This window comes from Scyliorhinus canicula, chromosome 16 (genome assembly GCF_902713615.1).
Source record: "Scyliorhinus canicula chromosome 16, sScyCan1.1, whole genome shotgun sequence".
Taxonomy (NCBI): domain Eukaryota; kingdom Metazoa; phylum Chordata; class Chondrichthyes; order Carcharhiniformes; family Scyliorhinidae; genus Scyliorhinus; species Scyliorhinus canicula.
This window is the reverse complement of record NC_052161.1, coordinates 41,621,148-41,641,787: the sequence shown is the minus strand read 5'-3', so window position 1 is coordinate 41,641,787 and position 20,640 is coordinate 41,621,148. Positions and strand designations below refer to the sequence as shown.

Below are 20,640 nucleotides of genomic sequence, written 5' to 3'. Positions count from 1 at the left end.
TGCGGGTTAGGTGGATTGGCCATGCTAAATTGCCCGTAGTGTCCTAATAAAAGTAAGGTTAAGAGGGGGGGTTGTTGGGTTACGGGTATAGGGTGGATACGTGGGTTTGAGTAGGGTGATCATGGCTCGGCACAACATTGAGGGCCGAAGGGCCTGTTCTGTGCTGTACTGTTCTATGTTCTATGTTAATGGGGATGAGAAATATCAGCCATGATTGAATGGCGGAGCAGACTCAATGGGCCAAGTGACCTAAATCTGCTCCTATATCTTGTGGCCTAAGGAGAAAAAGAGATGGAAAAAAAGACTTGAACGAGAAGAAAAAGAGATGAAGAGTTTGTACCAAAATAAACAATTTTGCTATTGTGCACCAAGGCAGATTTCCTATTTTCCTGTGGAACCACGATCAGTTCACACCTCCAGAAAAGTTGTGAGCAAACATTTTTCAACCCAAGCCCACCAAATAAGTTTAACTAACAAGACACATCGCAATATCCCCTGATCCGGCATAGTTATGCTTTTCAAATCTCCCAAAAAAAAATTACAACCTGAAGGAATGAGATTCCACATTTGTAATTGTTTACTTTCTGGGCAAGAAAGGTTGATCGGCAGTCAGTAACAACCATGAAATAATTAAAAGGATACTTATGCTGCTAATTGCTAGATTTAACTTTGCAGCAAGTTTAATGTGTAATTAACATACAAATGAAGCAATGTCAGCAAATCATGGAGGGTGAAGCATGAGATATCATTTTCGGGAAGCTAATGGGGCAAATCACCCAATAACTTGCAGCAATTTGAAAGTCATGGATTATTCTTCCTTGCTATGAGTTTCTGCCAATTTGCACACATTTGGCAAAATCTGGCAGTACAATATCTTTACATCCATGCTGAACTGGGAACAAAGTGGTTGCACATGCATAAAGTGACCAGGACAAATTGTCCCTTGCAAATGCATAATAATAACATTGTGACATCACAAAATGTCCAGTGTATTAATATGAATTACGTCAGAACATCAGTCATAGTACATAGTACAGTACCACAGGTGTTGTTTGTTCCAGCATTGCGTAGAGAGTGCTTCTTGGGAAAAAATTAAGACCTTAGCAAAGGTAGGGCATCTGTCTTTTCACCATTTTTACTTATTTTGACCTTTAGGTCTCAAAAGATGAAAGCAAATAGTTCTAAGCCTCTATGTTACCGACTTCCAATTCAACAAACACATCAAACCTTTTGCTGCTAGATTATAAAAATTACTTTACTCAAGAGTCCTCACTTCAAAACTTCTTCCTTCAGCCGAAGCTGAATGTTTGTTTGACATAGTTAAAAGGTTCATTGATAGGATTGACATTTAAATAACTGTAGTATACCCAAGGCAGCGCGAGTTAGACATCTCGTAATTTTTTTCCTTTACTTGCGTGCTTGCTTATTTTCAAAGTTATTTTTAATCAATCATGCAACTAAAACATATTTGTCATGGTTGATCATCCACCATAATCAGACATAATAAGTCTTTTAACGAATGCATCTCAGAATGAGGTTAACTTTTTACCCAGCTCCATGGTATCCACTATGCAGAATTACATAACAATTAGCTATTGTACACTCTCATAAATACTTCCAATTGGTCACTAACTTTCCTTTCAGCAGGATCCAGCATTTTGTTTTCAAAGAGCTCATGAGATAGATATTGTGAGGGAAGTTAAAACTTCACTATCCATTTTGCAATGTTCAGAAAATAAATAAGCCTCGAGTCCAATACATGCCGGTTGATCTTTGTTTCCAAGCCCAGAACTACTTTAAAAGAAAATCTATCACTAACCTGCAAACAGTTACAACTGTTCTGATTGATCTCGGCATTTAAAAGTGCTTGATTTTGCTGGCTCAAAGAAGAAGCCTTCAAGGATAATGAGTACACACAACCCAGTTCCAGACTGGAAAACATTGCACTGGAGATCCAGCAGTACGGAAACATGTGGGTCTAGCATGACCTTATATAAGTACCAAAAGTAGAATATATAAAAATAAAATAAAAAGCCAGGTATTTGACTTTGGCAACCCAATGTATTTCCAAGGGATGGAGCTGGGGACTTACAAATAAATACAAATTAGAAATATCCCTCCAAATGACTTCACAATATACAAGTTATACTATTTCCCCGCAAGTTTGCCTGAACAGTGGCCTTACAGGGACAGGCACTTTAAAAAGCCTCATTGTTCACTGCTCTGCTCCTACAGTTCATAGATGCCTCATGGAGAGTTCCGTCTTCAATCAGACTCCAGATTAGAGAAAGTCTTCACTCATAAGTCCAGATAAACATTATGGACAGCTGTCAGCAAGCTGGACGTGGAGTGCTATTCCTTTGCTACTGGGCCATCATGTTAGAGCTATCAACCGTCTTTTATATCAATTCATCAAAACTTTATCTGGTCACCAGAGGAAAAGGCACCCCAAATCCCTTCGTAAAATTAAAACTATTTCCTCAGTTACTAAACAAAAATGGATTGTGTAAGAAGAAGAATATCCCACAGCTACTAAATCCATGTTGTGTAAGCAAATTGTTTTATATTAATTAATATTTTGTGGTTATACATTTTTGCATTGTTAAGAGATGCAACAGATGAAATGAGAGTCGCTGATTATCCTGCCAATCCTCTCAGGCTACAGGCATGATAGAGTGCTAACTTTACCCAATTTCCAATTCTCTTCCCAAGCCTAGTGGTACAATAAGGTAGACTTTCGTATGTTTCCATCGCTAGTTATTCCTGGAACAGGTTGCTAGTCTATTGCCAGCCGATAATAGCTTGAGGGGCACGACTCCACATCAAGTGTGGCTGATCAGGAATCTCTCCAGCTCTTTTCGGCAGCCATTGGGATGTTTGGAAGGATTTCCAAATTGACATTCAATCTGTTTGGCCATGTTATGAAAGCACCTTCCTTAGCCACCAAGTCCTGAGCTGGGACTTGAACCCAGAGCTTCTGGTCCAGAAGCAGGGATGCTAATCAGTGCACCACAAGACCTCCACACTAACTTTGTACCATTGTTTAAAAAGGGACAGACCAAGTCATTACAGGCCATTCAGTCTAACCACAGTGGTGGGCAAATTATTGGAAAACGTCCTGAGAGACAATATTAATCACCATTTAGTAAAGCACAGATTAATCATGGACAGTCAGCACTGATCGGTGCAGGGAAAGTCAAGTAATACTGAGAGTCAAGGAAAGTAACATATTTTATGACACAAATATTTAGCAAGTGTTTGGACAAATGGTCCCAAATGGCAGACTGGTTAGAAAAATAAAAGCCAACGGAATCCAAGATAAAGATTGATTCCCAAAGTGTCTCAATGACAAGATAAGTAAAAGGCAATAGTTGATGGGTGTTTCTAATACTTTCCAGTGGAATTCTGCAGTGTCCAGAACAAGGGGCTCGATTCTCCGCACCCCGATGCTGAAATTGCGTTCGGCGACAGGGCGGAGAATTCAGTTTCACGCATGAAATTGGGACCAACGCCGGTTCCACGATTCTCCGCACCCGAGAAGTGGCGTACTCCCGCAGAGTATCCACCACCTGAGGCCACTGCTTGAGGCCCACCCTGCTATTCTCCACCCCTGACTGGCCGTATTCTTGATGGCGTATTTCTAATGTGGTCCTGCCGTTCGGGAGACTCGCGAGGCGGATGCGGACTCAGTCCACGGCTGCCACAGTCGGGGACGGGCCGATCGGAGGGCATGGGGGGGGGGGGGCTTCATTCGGGACTGGGCTTTTATTGTGTGGGCGGTCCAGTTTGGGCATGCGGCCGATCTGGAGCACAATTTCCATGGTCCAGGTCCACGGTCTGAGTCCGCCATGGAGCAAGGCACGGCCACTGGAGGCCACCGTCGTGCGCATGCGTGGCCTCTGACCCGGAGGTGCAGGGGCCGTATCGGCAGCTGGAGTTGTGAGCTCCACGACAGTTGCCTACTCGCCCCCTGCAAGGCTGTGAATCTGTGGCTTTTTGATGCCAGTTTTTTTGGCGTAAAAGGCAACAGTTTTCACAACGGCGTGGGGACAAAGTCTCTGAAACAGATAATCCAGCCCTAGGTTCCTTTGCACAATATATATCAATATTTGGATTTAATTGGTGGGGGCAAGGTTAAGACTCTTACAGAAAATACAAAAGTGACCATATGGTTGATCATGAGGAAGAAAGATTCCATAGACTGCATGAAAAAAAATCAGTGGACTAATCAGGTGGGCATTACAGTAGCAAATAGAATTCAATCCGGAGTAAGTGTGAGGTAATGCATTTGGGGAGGAGAAACAAGGCAAGAAAATATGCAATACATGAATAAATGTTGAAAAACGTGTAGAGGAGCAGGGAATCCCTAAACATAGCAGGACAAGTTTAGCTTAGTGAGCTAGACAGCTGGTTTGTGATGCTGAACAAGGCCAGCAGTGTGGATTCAATTCCCGCACCAGCTTACCAGAACTGGTGCCGGAATTTTGCAACTCGGACTTTTCACAGTAACTTCATACTTGTGACAATAAAAGGTTATTAAGTAGCAAGGCATGCAGGATACTTTCCTTTATTAGCAAGGCATCAAACAGAGCAGGGAAGTTATGCTAGTTAGGCTACAACTAGAGTATGAAACACAATTCTGGGCACCGCATGGCAGGAAGGATGGAAACACAATAGAGACAGTATGGATGAGATTTATAAGGACGCTGTCAGGACTGGAGGATTTTAGCTATGAGGAAATCTTTTCACTCAAAGGGTGCTGGGTATCTAGGACTCACTACTTAAAAGGGTGGTAAAGCTAGAAACCCTCATCACACTTAAAAAAGTACTTGGTAAAAAAGTACTTGGATATGTACTGAAGTGCAGTAACCTCTAAGGAGCAAAAGCTGGAAGTGGGCTGAGGAGCTCTTTTTCAGCCAATAGAAATAATGGGTCTCCATCCACACTGCAAATGTCTATGATTCTATATTCCCTGATCTAAACTGTATTTGGTGTTTTTCCAGGAGAGGCCCTGAAAACATTAGTGGTGTCTTCCTGCAAAAGGGTCATATAGAAGTACAACTGACATTTGCACACATCCAGCTACAGGTCTACAAAATTATATATAGAAAAACATAGAAATGTAGAAAAGAGGAGAAAGAGGAGGCCATTTGGCCCTTCAAACCTGTTCCATCATTCATTATGGTCAAGGCTGATCATCCAATTCAATAGCCTATCCCTGCATTACCCCATATACTTTGATCCCTTTCACCAAGAGCTTTATCTCACTCCTTCTTCAACACATACAATGTTGTGGCCTCAACTACTTTCTGTGGAAGTGAATTCCACAGGCTCACCACTCCCTGGGCAAAGATATTTCTCCTCATCTCAATCATAAATGGTCCACCTCGGATCCTCAGACTGTTACCCCTGGTTTTGGGCTCCCCCACCATCAGATACATCCTTCCTGCATTTACCTTGTTTTGCCCTGCTGGAATTTTATAATTTTCTGTGAGACCAACTTCTGAACTCCTTCTGAACTCCAGCAAATATAATCCTAACGGACTCAATCTCTCCGCATATATCAGTCTGGCCATCCCAGGAATCAATCTCATAAACCTTCTCTGCATTCCCTCTATAGCAAGACCATCCTTCTTCAGCTAAGGAGGCCAAAACTGCACATAATATTCCAGGTGTGGTCTCACCAAGGCCCTGTGTAATTGCATCTAGACATCCCCGCTCCTGTACTCGAACCTATCACTATGAAGGCCAACATACCATTTGCTTTGACGAAGGGTCATCCAGACTCAAAATGTTATCTCCATTCTCTCTCCACAGATGCTGTCAGACCCGCTGAGATTGTCCAGTGTTTTCTGTTTTTTGTTTCAGATTCCAGTATCTGCATTAATTTGCTTTTATGAACCATTTGCTTTATTTATCGCCTGCTGCACCTGCATGCTTTCCTTCAGCGAGTGGTGGACAAGGACACCCAGTCTTAATATACTTTCCCCTCTCTCAGTATATAGCCTTTCAAATAATAATCTGACTTCCTGTTTCCTACCAAAGTGAATAACCTTCGTTATCCACATTATACTGCATCTGCCATGCATATGTCCACTCACTCAGCCTGTCCAAATCACACTGCAACATCTCTGCATCCTCCTCACACCCTTCCACCCAGCTTTGTTGTCACCTGCAAATCTGGAGATTTTATATTTAGTTCCCTCATCTAAATCATGAATATATATTGTGAATAGCTGGATCCCAGCTCCGATTCCTGCAGTGCCCCACTCGTCACTGGGCAAAATCTGCTTCAACAACAGAAATTCTACTATGGTTTCATAGCACCTGTTCCTTGCCCTTGAGATTCAGTTAAATAGTCACTTTTCTGTGCTTTTAATAAACGTCTCCACAGAAACATTTACATCTTTAACTGCTTCTGTTCTTTCTCTCCCTCTACAGGTGCTACCTGACCTGCTGAGTATTTCCAGGGTTTTCTCTTTTCGAATTGGGTGATTATGGGTGCCATGGTGCTAACGTTTGTTCTCTGCTCATTTCTTGGGGACCCCAACTCGTGTTCTTACTGCTAGACACAATTCAACACAACTGAGCGTCAATATAACCAAAAGTTACAGGATTCGGCTGGTTTGAGCATTCACAATGTGTTTAATCCAGCAATAAATGCCCCAACAAGTAAATCAAGACTGCCAAATATTGAGTAACTGGAAGAAGGTACATTGCCGCTTGCAATTGATTTCGTATTTAACTAATTAGGTTCTACATCATTTCGCGCTGATAAGACACGAACTGTTACTTATCCCAGTCACCGGTATGCAAAGAACAGCACGGATCATGTCTGCCTCTTCTGTGCTGGCCGATGTGTGCACCGGATAAATAGAAATGTAATCGATTTGGGATGTGTAAATATCCTGCATGATTCATCCAGAACGCTGTGATGTACACACTCCTGTTGTTTGCCTTACTCTTAATGATATTCAGCGTTGTAAACTGCACGGAGGGAAAACTCACACAGTATTTTTACGGAAAATAAACTGCCGATCAATGTAAAAGAGACTCATGTTAGAAGTGGTAGATTCCCAGTTAACGGACATTTCCTCATCAGATCAGAAACAGTTGATCTGCAAGACTCCTTTGGTCCCCTGTGAGATACCAACATCCACTCTCCATGCAATTGACTCACTGAACCGCAACACTACAACTGATACACTCCGCATTCCTCTCTCAGTATTCCTCGCTTAAACAGCCACACAACTCTTGGCAAATTCATCATCTATGTGACCATATCGTTTCCCCAAGCGTCCCCCTCACGGTCGGTTATCCCCGTCAGTCTCCGTTAACTTTCTCTCAACCTCACCAACCAGTCAGTCACTGAACCGGGTTAGACCCGGGTCACTGCAGTCACTAAATCGGGTTAGACCCGGGTCACGGCAGTTACTGAACCGGGTTAGACCTGGGTCACTGCAGTCACTAAACCGGGTTAGACCTGGGTCACGGCAGTCATTGAACCGGGTTAGACCTGGGTCACTGCAGTCACTAAACCGGGTTAGACCTGGGTCACGGCAGTCACTGAACCGGGTTAGACCTGGGTCACTGCAGTCACTAAACCGGGTTAGACCTGGGTCACGGCAGTCACTGAACCGGGTTAGACCTGGGTCACTGCAGTCACTAAACCGGGTTAGACCTGGGTCACTGCAGTCACTAAACCGGGTTAGACCTGGGTCACGGCAGTCACTAAACCGGGTTAGACCTGGGTCACGGCAGTCACTGAACCGGGTTAGACCTGGGTCACTGCAGTCACGAAACCGGGTTGGACCCAGTAGTCCCCTATCACTAAACTGGGTTAGACTCGGGTCACTTCAGTCGCTGAACTGGGTTAAACCCGGTACTCCCCTGTCACTGAACCGGGTTAAACCCGGTACTCCCCTGTCACTGAACCGGGTTAAACCCGGTACTCCCCTGTCACTGAACCGGGTTAAACCCGGTACTCCCCTGTCACTGAACCGGGTTAAACCCGGTACTCCCCTGTCACTGAACCGGGTTAAACCCGGTACTCCCCTGTCACTGAACCGGGGTAAACCCGGGTCAGTGCAGTCACCTACCCGGATTCGACCCCAGTTACCCTGTGCCAATTCAGAAGCTTGTCAGGGACCCGGAGAAACTCACCGGAGGAAGCCGCTGCTTTCCGCTTGCTGCAGCTGATCGTGAAGCTGCCCTTCCCTGAACACAGATACTGAGAGGCATGGAAAGTGGTTGCTCGGATCCCAGCTTCACACCTTGGTGTGTTCAGCTCAAACAGCCGCCTGCTGCGGAGAATGGGAATTACCACAAAGAGCACACTGCGGGAGCACTGGGACAAATCCTCACTACTCCCTGATCCTCCTCCACTATGGGCTGGGCAGGAGCTGACTGCAGCTAACTGGAAAATGCCGGTCGGTAACCTACAGAGCTTGGCAACTCTTCATTCCGTCAAATCGAGCCCAACATTGTCCAAATAGCAAGCGATTTTCATTTCATTTCCGAACTTTAGCACTGCCCAAATGATTTTGTTTAAAGTTTTCTTCGGAAGGATGGAGGCTGGCACCCCATCCAGTCTCACTAATACCTCATCTAAGTGGTCATTATTTATGACAACTGCATGCTATCCGACTCTGGTGGGCATCGCCACCAAAAGCAATCGTCTTCTCACCAAGATTACCCTTCCCAGGAGAAGTTAGGGGGTAACAATTACGAGCTGAAAGCGGCTTCCTAACCCTTGGGGTGCTGAAGTCAATTGAAGACACTTCGCTCAATTAAAAAATCAAACCTGCATCTTTGTGATTTGTATGACTCTGCAGGTAGCCGGCTGGTGCCAATTATGCACCAGGCTAAGCCTGCCTAAACCTTTCAAGCTCATGGGGTTTTTATTCGTGTCAAAACCAGAGATGGGCCACATATTCCATTGAAATGTCAGCTCTGATACACACGGCTTGAAACCCTTGTTCTCCCAAAAATGAGAAACTTCATAAATTGTGCACACAAACTCATGAAAAAAAATACACCTCCCACATACAGAGAAAGACAAGCAGCTGCTTCCAAAGATTGAAGGCTGTAAAAAAAAAATCCAGCTTCCGTTCTTTAAACTTCCATAGATGCTGAAATTCTCATCAGTGTTTTCAAATCCCTCCACGATCTCGCCCCTCCCTATCTCTGTAATCTCCTCCAGCTCCACAACCCTCTGAGATAATAATAATAACCTTTTATTGTCACAAGTATGAAGTTACTGTGACATTCCGGTGCCTGTTCGGGTAAGCTGGTATGGGAATTGAACCCGCACTACTGGCATCACAAAGTTCTGCATCACAAACCAGATGTCTAGCCCACTGAGCTAAACCAGCCCTAAAATATTTTAGATCACAGTGAGTAGAGTTCAAACCTACGCTGGGAAAACAATTAGATTTCAAGTCCAATGCCTGAACTACTCGGCCATCGCAGCTCCCAGATACCTGCACTCCTCCAATTCTGGCCACTTTGGGCATTTCCAATTTTCAAAAATAAATTTAGAGTACCCAATTATTTATTTTTCCAATTAAGGGGCAATTTAGCGTGTCCAATCCACTTACCCCACACATCTTTGGGCTGTGCGAGTGAAATCCACGCAGACACGAGGAGAATGTGCAAACTCCACACGGACAGTGACCCAGGGCCAGGATTTGAACCTGGGTCCTCAGTTCCAAAGGCTGCAGTGCTAACCACTGTGTCCTGTGCCGCCCTTGGGCATTTCCAATTTTAATCACTCCCACGGATGGCAGCCTTGCATTCTATCACCAAGGCCTGGAATGCCTTCCCTAAATCTCTTTGGCTCTCTACATCTCTTTCCAACTTTCAAGATGCTCTTCATGCTTTGCTCTTTGAGCAAGTCCTTGGTCACCTTTGCTAGATGATATGAAGCTACAGTTAGTGGATGTCCAAAGAGACCTGGAGGTTCAGGCATATAGATCTTTAAAATGCCAAAAACATGTGCAGAAACAAATAATGAAGGCTAATGGAATGCTAGCATTTATATCCAGAGGAGTGGAGTATAAGCTCGCAGATGTTATGCTGCAGATGTACAAAAGCCTGGTTAGACCCCACTTGGTGTACTGTGAGCAGATTTGGGCACCCCACACCTCAGGAAAGATAATTTGGCCTTGGAGGGAGTGCAGCGTAGGTTTACAAGAAGGATACTTGGACTACAGGGATTAGGTTATGAGAAGCGTTATATACAAATTAAGCCTATTTTCTCTAGAATTTAGAAGGGGCGATCTGATTGATAATTGATAATAGCAGCAAAAGACAGAGTAGACATAAATAAACTGCTTCCACTGGTTAGAGATTCTAAAACTAGGGGGCATAGTCTAAAGATTAGGGCAGACCATTCAGAAGAGATGTTAAGAAGCACTTCTGCACACAAAGGGTGGTCGAGGGTTGGAACTCTCTTCCACAACAGCAATTGTGCCAGATTATTTGCTAAATTTAAATCTGAGATAGATACATTATTGTTCAGCAAATATATTAAGCATATTGGTCAAAGACAGGTATATGGAGATAGGCCACAGATTAGCTGTGATCTCAGTGAATGGCGGAGCAGGCTCGAGGGGCTGAATGGGCTACTCCTGTTCCTATGTTCCTAATGTATCCTTAAGTCGCTTAATGTCAGGTTTTGCTTTATAAATTTCTCTGGGATGCTTTATTACTTTACAGGTGCCATATAAATACAAGTTGTTGTTGTATATGAAGACAGGTTCTCCCTAATTGATCTGAACCAGGAAAATCAGGAACCTATCCTTTCTCATTCTCCAGGCCTGTAAGGATTGCAGCTAAGCCCCAAGCATAAAGTAAATGTCAACTTTGTTTTTTTGAAGCTTCTAACAGAAGTAACCATAATTGAAAGAGGCTTTGTGCTTCTACTTTGAGAAGAATTGGCCTGGATGAAAGAGACACGTGGGCTAGATGCAGCTTGTGGGTTTCCCATTGGGCACAGTCATAATAGCCAACTAGAAGAATGTTTGTTAGGTAGTTCCTTGGACTTATCAGTAATAAACATCGATTCAGAATTATTTTCAGAACCTAACTGTATCATTCAGGAGGGTATTTCAAGAAATAAAATTGCAACAGAAAGATTGTGAGGCCTGGATGGCCAGCAATCAAGTATTCTGTACAACTTTAATCTTTGAACTTTTCGGGGGAAATTTACCCGGGTATAATGACAACAGAAATCTATTATATGTCGAATATATTTGTACAGCTCAATCCATTTCCTATTGGGCAGAGGCCCACAGATTAATATTGGACATAAAGTGGCACAAAATTACAAACTCATGTAGACAGGGTATCAAGGTAACTGGCGAGGTAAGTGTGAGCAGCAGACTGGTGCAATGGGATTTAAGACTTTTATGGGGTTTATGATTAAACATATTGTTTTGTTTCACTAGATTAAATCTGAATTGAACATTTCCTGTGAAAATTTGTTTCTGGTGTATTGAAAATAGTAAACTCTCAGGTGATTTTATCTATCACGCAGATACATCAATAATATTGTGATATTGCTGAAGGAATCTAGTCATAAACCAATTGATGGTCAGTATTCTTAAAAATAAGTAGTATCATCGAGGAGGTAGAGTTGTCACCCAAGAGGGTAATTTTACAACCCCAAAACTGGTGGATTTGGTTTGGTTGGGAGTTGCTGGAATCAATCATTAAGGAGGAGGTGACTGAACGTTTGGAAAGAAAAAGCTCAAGCACCATAGTCAGAATGGTTTTATGAAGGGTAAGTCATACTTGATAAACTTGCTTGAGTTCTTTGAGGACTTAACCAGCAAGGTGGATAATGGGGAACCTGTGGATGTAGTATATCTAGGCTTCCAGAAGGCGTTTACAAAGAAGCCACATAAAAGACTGATCCAGAAGGTGACATCGAAGGGGAGTGGGGTAGGGTAGATTGGATTGAGGATTGGCTGACTGACAGAAAGCAGAGGCGCAGGATAATTGGGTCCTTCTCTGGCTGGAGAACTGTAACTAGTAGGGTGTTGTAGGGGTCAGTCCACGGACCTCAACTGTTTAAAATCTATATAAATGATCTGCAAGCAGGATGATTAAAAAAATTGTGGGAAAGCAGGACTGAAGAGGAGATATTGATTTTACTGCCGGATAATAATATTATTGTCACAAGTAGGCTTACATTAACACTGCAATGAAGTTACTGTGAAAATCCCGTAGTCGCCACACTCCAGCACCTGTTCGGGTACATGGAGGGATAATTCAGAATGTCCAATTTACCTAAAGCACATGTTTCAGGACTTGTGGGAGAAAACTGGAGCACCCGGAGGAAACCCACGTAGACACAGGGAGAACGTGCAGACTCGGCACAGACAGTGACCCAAGTGGGAATCGAACCTGGGACCCTGACGCTGTGAAGCAACAGTGCTAACTATTGTGCCGCTCATAGATAGGCTAGGCGATTGGCCCAAAATTTGGGATATGGAGTTTAAATGTGGGTAAATGTGAGGTTATCCATTTTAGCTGAAAAATAGAAAGGCAAATTATTAGCTAAATGTAAAGCAGATTCAAATGCGTCTGGGCAGAGGCATCTGTGTGTCTATGCTCATGGACCGCAGAAAGTGGTATGAAGGTACAGCATGTAATTAAAAAGGCAAATGGGATGTTAGCATTTATTGCAAAGGGACTGGAGTATAAAAGCACAGAATTGTTGCAAATGTATAGGGTTTTGGTGAGACCACATCTGGAGTATTGTGTCCAGTTTTAGTCTCCTTATTTGAGGCAGGATGGAGTGACATTGGAGGCAGTTCAGAGGAGGTTCATCAGTTGATTCTGGGGATGAAAGGACTGATATATGAGGAGAGATAAACAGTTTGGGCTTATACTTGCTGGAGTTTAGAAGGGTGAGAGGGGATCTCATCAAGGTATATAAAATACTAAAAGGGATTGATAAAGTAAACGTGGACCAAATATTCCCCCTTGTGAAGCAATCTAGAATGAGAGGTCACAGAAAAAAGGTTGAGAGACGGTAGATTTGGAATTGAGATGAGGAGGAACTACTTCTCGCAGAGAGTGTGAATTTGTGAAACTCGCTGCCCCGTAGTGCGGTGGAGGCAGACTCATCAAATGGTTTCAAGAAAGAGTTAGATATATTTCTGATTTTTTTAAAAACAGGTTAAATATAGGGGACAGGTAGAGAGGTAAATTTGAGACCAGGAAGAGATCAACAATGATCTGATTGAATGGCGGAGCAGGTTCGAAAAGGCTGAATTACCTACTTCTGCTCCTAATTCCTATGTTCCTATGTTAAAGGATAAGTATCTGAATAAGGATCCCAACCCCTCCACTGATTTTAATGGCGATGAGTTAAGGTGCAGGAGGCAGTTCCACGCATGGAGGGCAACTTGGTCCCTGAAATATTTTAATAAAGCTGTGAGACTTTATTTTAAAGGTAATTCTATTTTTAGCCACAGTTGACCAGTTCGATCTTCTGTAAAGCTGGTAGGTAAAAAGAGGCTTGAAGGGTTGCATCTACAAGCATTTACAGCAGAGCTGGTGCTCCTGACAGAGCATGAATATGTCCTCCAGGTCCAACAAGCTATCTTGTAAACTCTCCCAACTGCCATCAGCCACCTAACCCCATAAACAGACATTCCTGCGACCGCCATTTTCTCCCTCGCCTATGATTGGACACTTCCTATCCCCAAACCTGGGTTATCTCTCCACAACCTCTATTGATATGGCTCAAACAAGTCCAAGAATGGGTTCATAATATTCCTGGGAATCTTAAGTGTTCACGAATGATAGAGAAAGAAAATGAATAGAAAATTGGCAGTATTGATTGAGGGTGGTGTCAGAGCACTGAATAGAAAGGATATTTCTAGGACTGAACTTATTTGGCCTGGGTTGAGGAACAGCGGGGAAATTGTTGTTTGTTGAAAGATTTTATAGAACTACAAGCAGTGAGGCGATAAATGAACACATACATCAGCAAATTTGAAAGGGACAACTAAATTAGTGCAGTTTATTAAAATTATTGTTAACTATGATTTAATTTCTTTTAAATCGGCTGAGAAAACAAATGTGTTAAGGGTGGGGAAAGGAGAGGAATTCCTGCTACATACGTAGGAGAACTTTCTTGATCAATATGTGTCCAGTCCAACAAGGAAGGAAGCAGCATTGGATCTGATACTGGGGAATGAAGGAAGGCAATTGTAGTGGATTAGAAGAGGCAATCACTCAGCTGATAACAACAGCAGTATAATTCAGTTTAAAGTAATTATGGAAGGAGAACAGAAAATATTGAAGGTAAAAATACTCAACTGTGATTGAGCTCATTTCGATGATTGATCAGGGACCTAATGCAGGTAGACTGGAAAACGTAATTGCAGGTGAAAGCAGCAATGAAGCAATGGAGGGCATGCAGGGAAACGATAATTCAGGTGTAAACTAGGTATATTCCTTTGAGGGGAAAGGGTAGAACATACTAATGTGCCCTGGATAACAAAGGAAATAAAAGTTAAAATAAAGCAGAGATAGGAGGATTGTGACAGATACAGAACCTGGGCCAGGATTCTCCCCTACCCGGCGGGGCGGGGGGTCCCAGCATGTCGGAGTGGCGTACACCACTCCGGCGTCGGGCCGCCCCAAAGGTGTGGAAGTCTCCGCACCTTTAGGGGCCAAGCCCTCACATTGATGGGCTAGGCCCGTGTCGGAGTGGTTCCCACTCCACCGGCTGGCGTGAATGGCCTTTGGCGCCACGCCAGCCGGGGCCGAATGGACTTTGCCGGCCGGCGTACGTCCGCGCATGCGCCGGAGCTTCAGCGGCTGCTGACGTCATACCGGCGCATGCACAGAGGAGGGGGTCTTTTCCGCCTCCGCCATGGTGAAGACCATGGCGAAGGCAGAAGAAAAAGAGTACCCCCACGGCACAGGCCCGCCCGCCGATCGGTGGGCCCCGATCGCGAGCCAGGCCACCATGGGGGCATCCCCGGGGTCAGATCGCCCCGCACCACCTCCCCAGGACCCCGGAGCCCACACGCGCCGCCAATTCCGCTGGTCAGGTAGGTGGTTTAATCCATGCCGGCGGGAGAGGCCTGTCAGCGGCGGGACTTCGGCCCATCGCGGGCCGGAGAATCACCGCGGGGGGCCCACCGACCGGCACGGGGGGCCCACCGACCGGCGCAGTGCGATTCCTGCCCCCGCCGAATCTCGGAGGCGGAGAATTCGGGACACGGCGGGGGCGGGATTGACGCCGGCCCCGGGCGATTGGGTCGGAGAATCGCCCAAAGCCGGCGTCAATCCCCCCCGCCGTGTCCCGAATTCTCCGCCCCACCAAGATTCGGCGGGGGCAGGAATTGCACTGCGCCGGTCGGCGGGCCCCCCGCGCCAGTCGGTGGGCCCCCCGCGGTGATTCTCCGGCCCGTGAAGACATAGGGCGAGGGATTAGGCAGTGGATGGGATGTATGCTGGTGATACTTCGTAGCGTGGTGAGGGCCCCCGATTATTATATGGGTGGGGGAAGCCACTGATGGCCATCGGTTGCGGGGGAGGGGGGGGGGGGGGTTGAGCTCCTGATACCCCTGTGGTGGAGGGAGTTACACTTCATTGCTGATCGGAAAGCCCTTTAAAGATGGCATCCTGTTCTCTGTGGAGTCGACCTTGCTGGCTCTATTACGCCCACCCCACCAGAGTGGCAGCCTAATCCCCACCCACTCATTTATTTTATTCAGAGAGGCTCAGGCTCTGAAGCCAAAACTGCTCTGAGCAGCTGGGGAACTATACCAGTTTGCAGTCTGATCCTGACATTTCGAAAAAATATGCTAAGGTCCAGCAACCTGTGAGTAATTTCAGATGGATTTGTGGTTTCCGCCTTCCAGAAATAGATGGAGACTAGGATAAAAGGCGCCTGAAATGATTGCCCTAGATATGTGTGTGTGTCTGTGTGTGTGTGTGTATGTGTATGCGTGTGAACCAGTGCTGGGTATCTGAAACTATGTGATACTGAAGAAAAGGAAGTTGCTGCATCCCTGCAAAACCTTTTTTGCAGGTAAATCTCTCTCTCTCTCTCTCTCTGACTGTGGAACTCAGTGAAGTCAACAAAGACACTACCAAAATGGAAATAAGGCAGCTTCTACACCAAACTGCAGAACACCAGAATCTTAAAACTGACTACTTGTCTGCTGAAGTCAGCGCTTCTTGAATCTTCAATCGTAACAGCTGCAATGCTCACAGAATCCAAAGAACCTCTGCAGTGCAGAAGGAGGCCATATGGCCCATCAAGTCTGTGCTGACCCTCTGAAAAAGGGTCCTATCGAGGCCCACTCCTCCATGCAATCCTGCGATTTCTGATCATGTCCAATTCACCTAATCTGCACCTCCTCATGATCAAGTACTGTGTTGTATACTATTTTTACTTACTTACATGGACTCAATTATTTTTATAATTTTCTTGCATTTAGGAGAGCATAAACTCACTCTATATTTAACTCAAGAAAGCCTAGTTAAATAGGCCTCTTTTAAATATGTAAATTTTGGAACTGGGAAAAGGTACCCACAAAAATATCCTTTTGTATATTAGTTTTGTTGAATAAAGAAAGGGAGCCAGTTCATCCCTCCTCTCCTGCGACAAAACAATTTGGGGTATCCCAGCCAGATGGCAACAAATTGAGGGATCTTACCCGGGTTAACGTATTTGGGGAACCTCATGCGATCCTAACACCATACCCCCATCCACCCCCCATGGCCTCTCATATACCCGATGCCAGCCCATGCCCCTCTACCCATCTCCATGGTCCCGCATAAAACCTATGCTAACCGATGCCCATCTATCCACTCATCTAGCCCCTCATAGTCCCCATTTGCACAACCATGGCCCTTAATTTCTACTATGTCAATCTAGTACTAACTTATGCCACCCATATCTCTCACCTAGCACCCTTTCCCCTTACCTCCTACTTGTCACTTCTGGACAGCATTAACAGCTTTGACACTTTCTGGGTAACTTTATCACTGCCAAGACAGTTTTGAAAGCTTTAATAGCATTGACTGTTTTGATTCTTCCTGGGCAGCTTTGACACTTTCTGAATAGGTTTGACTGCATTGACAGTATGGACACTTCTTGGACAGCTTTGACACTTCTTTGACAGCTTTGATAATTCCTGGATATCTTTGATATTTCTGGACAGCTTTAATACTTGCTGGACAGCTTGACAGCTTTGAACTTCCTGGACAGCTTTGACACTTCGTGGAAATCCTACAGTGCAGAAGGAGGCAATTCAGCCTATCAAGTCTGCACTGGCCTTCTGAAAAAGCACCCTACCTAGGCTCACTCCCCCACGCTATCCCCACAACCCTACCGAACCTGCACATCTTTGGACACTAAGGGGCAATTTAGCATGACCAATCCACCTAACATGCACTTCTTTGGACTGCGGGAGGAAACTGGACCACCTGGAGGAAACCCACGCAGAAATGGAGAGCACACGCAAACTCCACACAGACAGTCACCCAAGGCTGGGTCCCTGGAACTGTGAAGCAGGACTGCTAACCATTAACCTTTGCCACTTCCTGAACAGCTTTGATAGCTTTGTCAATTCCTGCATGCTTTGACACTTCTTCAACAGCTTTGACACTTCCTCAACAGCTTTGACACTTCCTAGATATCTTTGATGCTTCCGGGACAGCTGTGACAGCTTTGACATTTCCTGGACAGCTTTAACATCTCTTGGACAGCTTGACAGTTCCTGGACAGTTCTAATGAGTTTGTGCATAAAAGGTGCACAATCATTTTTAATTCTTACAATCCCAAAGGGTGCTTTACCTGCCTAAAAGGGAATCTACCCAATGAGCTCTCCGAAGGGGTCACCTAGCTATCCAAAGCATCCACCAAGTTCAAGCCTCCTCTTACCTGGTCTGCCTCTGTCTTGAGGAAAATCCAGAAAATTCACTTATTTGCAATATTTGCGATCAGTTTTGCAGGTTATGACTTGGCCTGACATCACACATAGACTATAACCAATTTTTTTCTTACTTGCTAAACACCTGAAAGATTTTGAGAATTTTACTAATTTACACAGTTTAAAATCAAATGGTTCAGTTTTGACTTGTTGCTGGGCAATTAACTGTCAAGATAGTTGGAGAAACAGGAAAAATTGATGTTTGTGAAGAAACAAACGTTTTTTATTAGTTTATGACCGAGCTCAATTGAGTTGAGCTGAAGCTGTCTTGATGGCCAACATATGATTAGGTGTTTGTTTTTAAGTCAGTATGAAGGAATGGCTGAAACAGAGTGAACTTAGGATGTCATCTTATGTTAACCAAGCCATGCATTACTTTAATAGATCTGTACCAGAGAGTAAACCTTCATTCTCTGATATTATAATAAGAAGTGGTCTTAACTGTTAATTTTAATAGCTTTAGTGTGGGATGGGTTAAAATATATTCTGATGAATGTAAGAAAGTGTCATAATTAATATTTTTTGCAGTAATGTTATTAAAACATGGCTTACGATGCATACAGACAGTACGATTGCTAAAGTGGTGGTTAAAGTGTGATAAAAGTGAGGTAATCATTGATTTGCAGGAAAAGTGTTCTGCTAATAGATCTGTTTATTTGTTTACAGATAGCTAGCTAATGGAATATCATTTACTTTTGAAAGAGACCTATAGTACAGATTACTTATGAGGGATATTGTGTTCGGCCCTGGCTAAACAAGTCAAGGGACATCTTGTAAAAAGAGTCAAAAGAATGCCTTATGCTTTGGGTACAGATGCTGTAGTTAATGGGAGGAGCCAGGTCTGTCTGAAAAGCAATTGGTCCTCGAACTTTCATATGAACATAGATGTTTCAGTTTAGTCCTGAAAGTCTCCAAAATTCTGCACAGGGCAAAGCACGTAAAACATGGTTGTTAACTTTATTCATGAGTGGTGTTTGATGTATATATTGGTTTGCTTAACTGGAATATAGTGGTAGCCTTAGGAAGGAAGTTAAGGTTTGCTCTTCTACTTAAGAACGATTGCAGCTGTTAACTGTAAATCTATTTATTTGTTGCTAATGTGGTTAATTCTGTGTTTAAATTAAAGTTTGTTTTACCATAAAAGATATCTGTGGGTCAGTATTAACGCCCCTGTGGTGCAGTAACATTTCCTCACAATTTTACAAATCGCAAATAGTTGGGTTCTCATCTGGTACCCTAAAAATACTGACAAGAGAATGTGACTATTTATGGATTCTTTGAAGCTAGAAGGAAATCTGCATTTGTTTGTAAACTTCTGGAGTTTATGACCCATAAAGAAGGGATTGTTGCAGGTGGGGTGACATAAGATGAATTGTGTCATATAGTCAATAGGAGGATTGAATTTGGAAAGAGGAGGGAGGAATGGGAGACTGGGGGATAAAAGTTGAGAAATCATAATTTTTGTTGTCACAGTGTTATACCGTGTCTTCTGGGGTATGACTCTTCTGGACTCAGTTCAACATCACTTCAAAGACAAAGGCAAACAAGAGAGATATCGCCTGTGTTGCCAACACCAAGAACTCTTGCAATCTTCAGAGGTGAAAAACTTCTACGTTGTCTTCACTGCTTGTTGTCAAGTATATGTAAAATCTTGCTTAATAATTTCTACTTGATTCATAAATACTAATTATTTTTATCTCTTAGGTCAAGCACAACTCAGGACCCTCGTGTTTGAAAATAAAAATTCAGACCTTAAAGTTTGTTTTAATTAGAAGGATTTTATACCTCGAAACCCTGAACTTTGTACACTCATCCGTTGAAGCAATGGAAAGATACATCATAAACAAACAGTTAAACACAACAACTTGGAGTCGGCAAGAATAAGCTAGCAACTCCTTAATCAATTGAAGCCTGCAAATTAAGCAGATGGAAGCACAAGGACTGTCCCACACTTATGTGGTTACAATAGAACAATAGTTTTGAAAAGAAGGATTCGCTACATGTGCAAGAATATTGACCTAAATCTTTTCACTTGAATTGTCTGAATATTACATTGTTTTTTCTGTATTTCCAGATTTTCTATTTACTTCCTCATCTATTATTTTGATTTGCTGAAGCTCAATGGAATCAAAGGCCAAAGTGCAAATATCTGTGCTTTCAAATCATTAAGTCAATAAGCTTGAGTTTAGTGTGAAGGATTTTGCTTGGAGAATAATAAATCGTTATCGCTATTACAAATTTAATTTTTAATCATAATAGGAAAAAGCTGTAAAGAAAGGAGATCAGCAAATAGGAATTGGAATATAAATATGAACTATTAAAACTAATACATCCAACAGGGCTCACAGATAGTCTGAGACCTGAGTACAGTTTCTCACGTTAGCTACAGTAATGCAGCAATCGAAGGCAACAACAAATTTACTGATGCTCTGGCGGGATCTTACCATGAGCTTTGTGAAATCAACATTGGGATCAAAGGAGGGTCCCATGCCCACATTTGTTGGGAGCACATCTGCCAGTGCAACTTTCTTGAAGGTGGCCTCTCAATTGACTCCCTCCACGTTTGTTGTCCTGTTATGTCTTTTGATACTGCCAGGCCAATTAGAGGGTCGACAACTCTGCAGCCATGGGAGTCATATTAGGAGAGCTGGATGCAGGCGGGCAGTAT

General features: G+C 43.7%; 1 protein-coding gene and 1 long non-coding RNA gene across 2 annotated transcripts in view; one reads left to right on the top strand and one right to left on the bottom strand.

The window, feature by feature from the left end:
• Positions 1–8,317, bottom strand: part of ptprea (protein tyrosine phosphatase receptor type Ea) — a 355,232-nt gene extending 346,915 nt beyond the window's left edge. The window contains exon 1 of the mRNA XM_038821516.1: positions 8,164–8,317. The gene's annotated coding sequence lies outside the window, so the exon portion shown is untranslated. The remainder of the gene's footprint in view (positions 1–8,163) is intronic.
• On the top strand, positions 1,048–20,039 carry LOC119979381. The gene is made up of 3 exons (XR_005463711.1): positions 1,048–1,109; positions 19,446–19,570; positions 19,677–20,039. It is a non-coding gene; the product is annotated as an uncharacterized LOC119979381 (long non-coding RNA).
• The last annotated feature ends 601 nt before the right edge of the window (positions 20,040–20,640 follow it).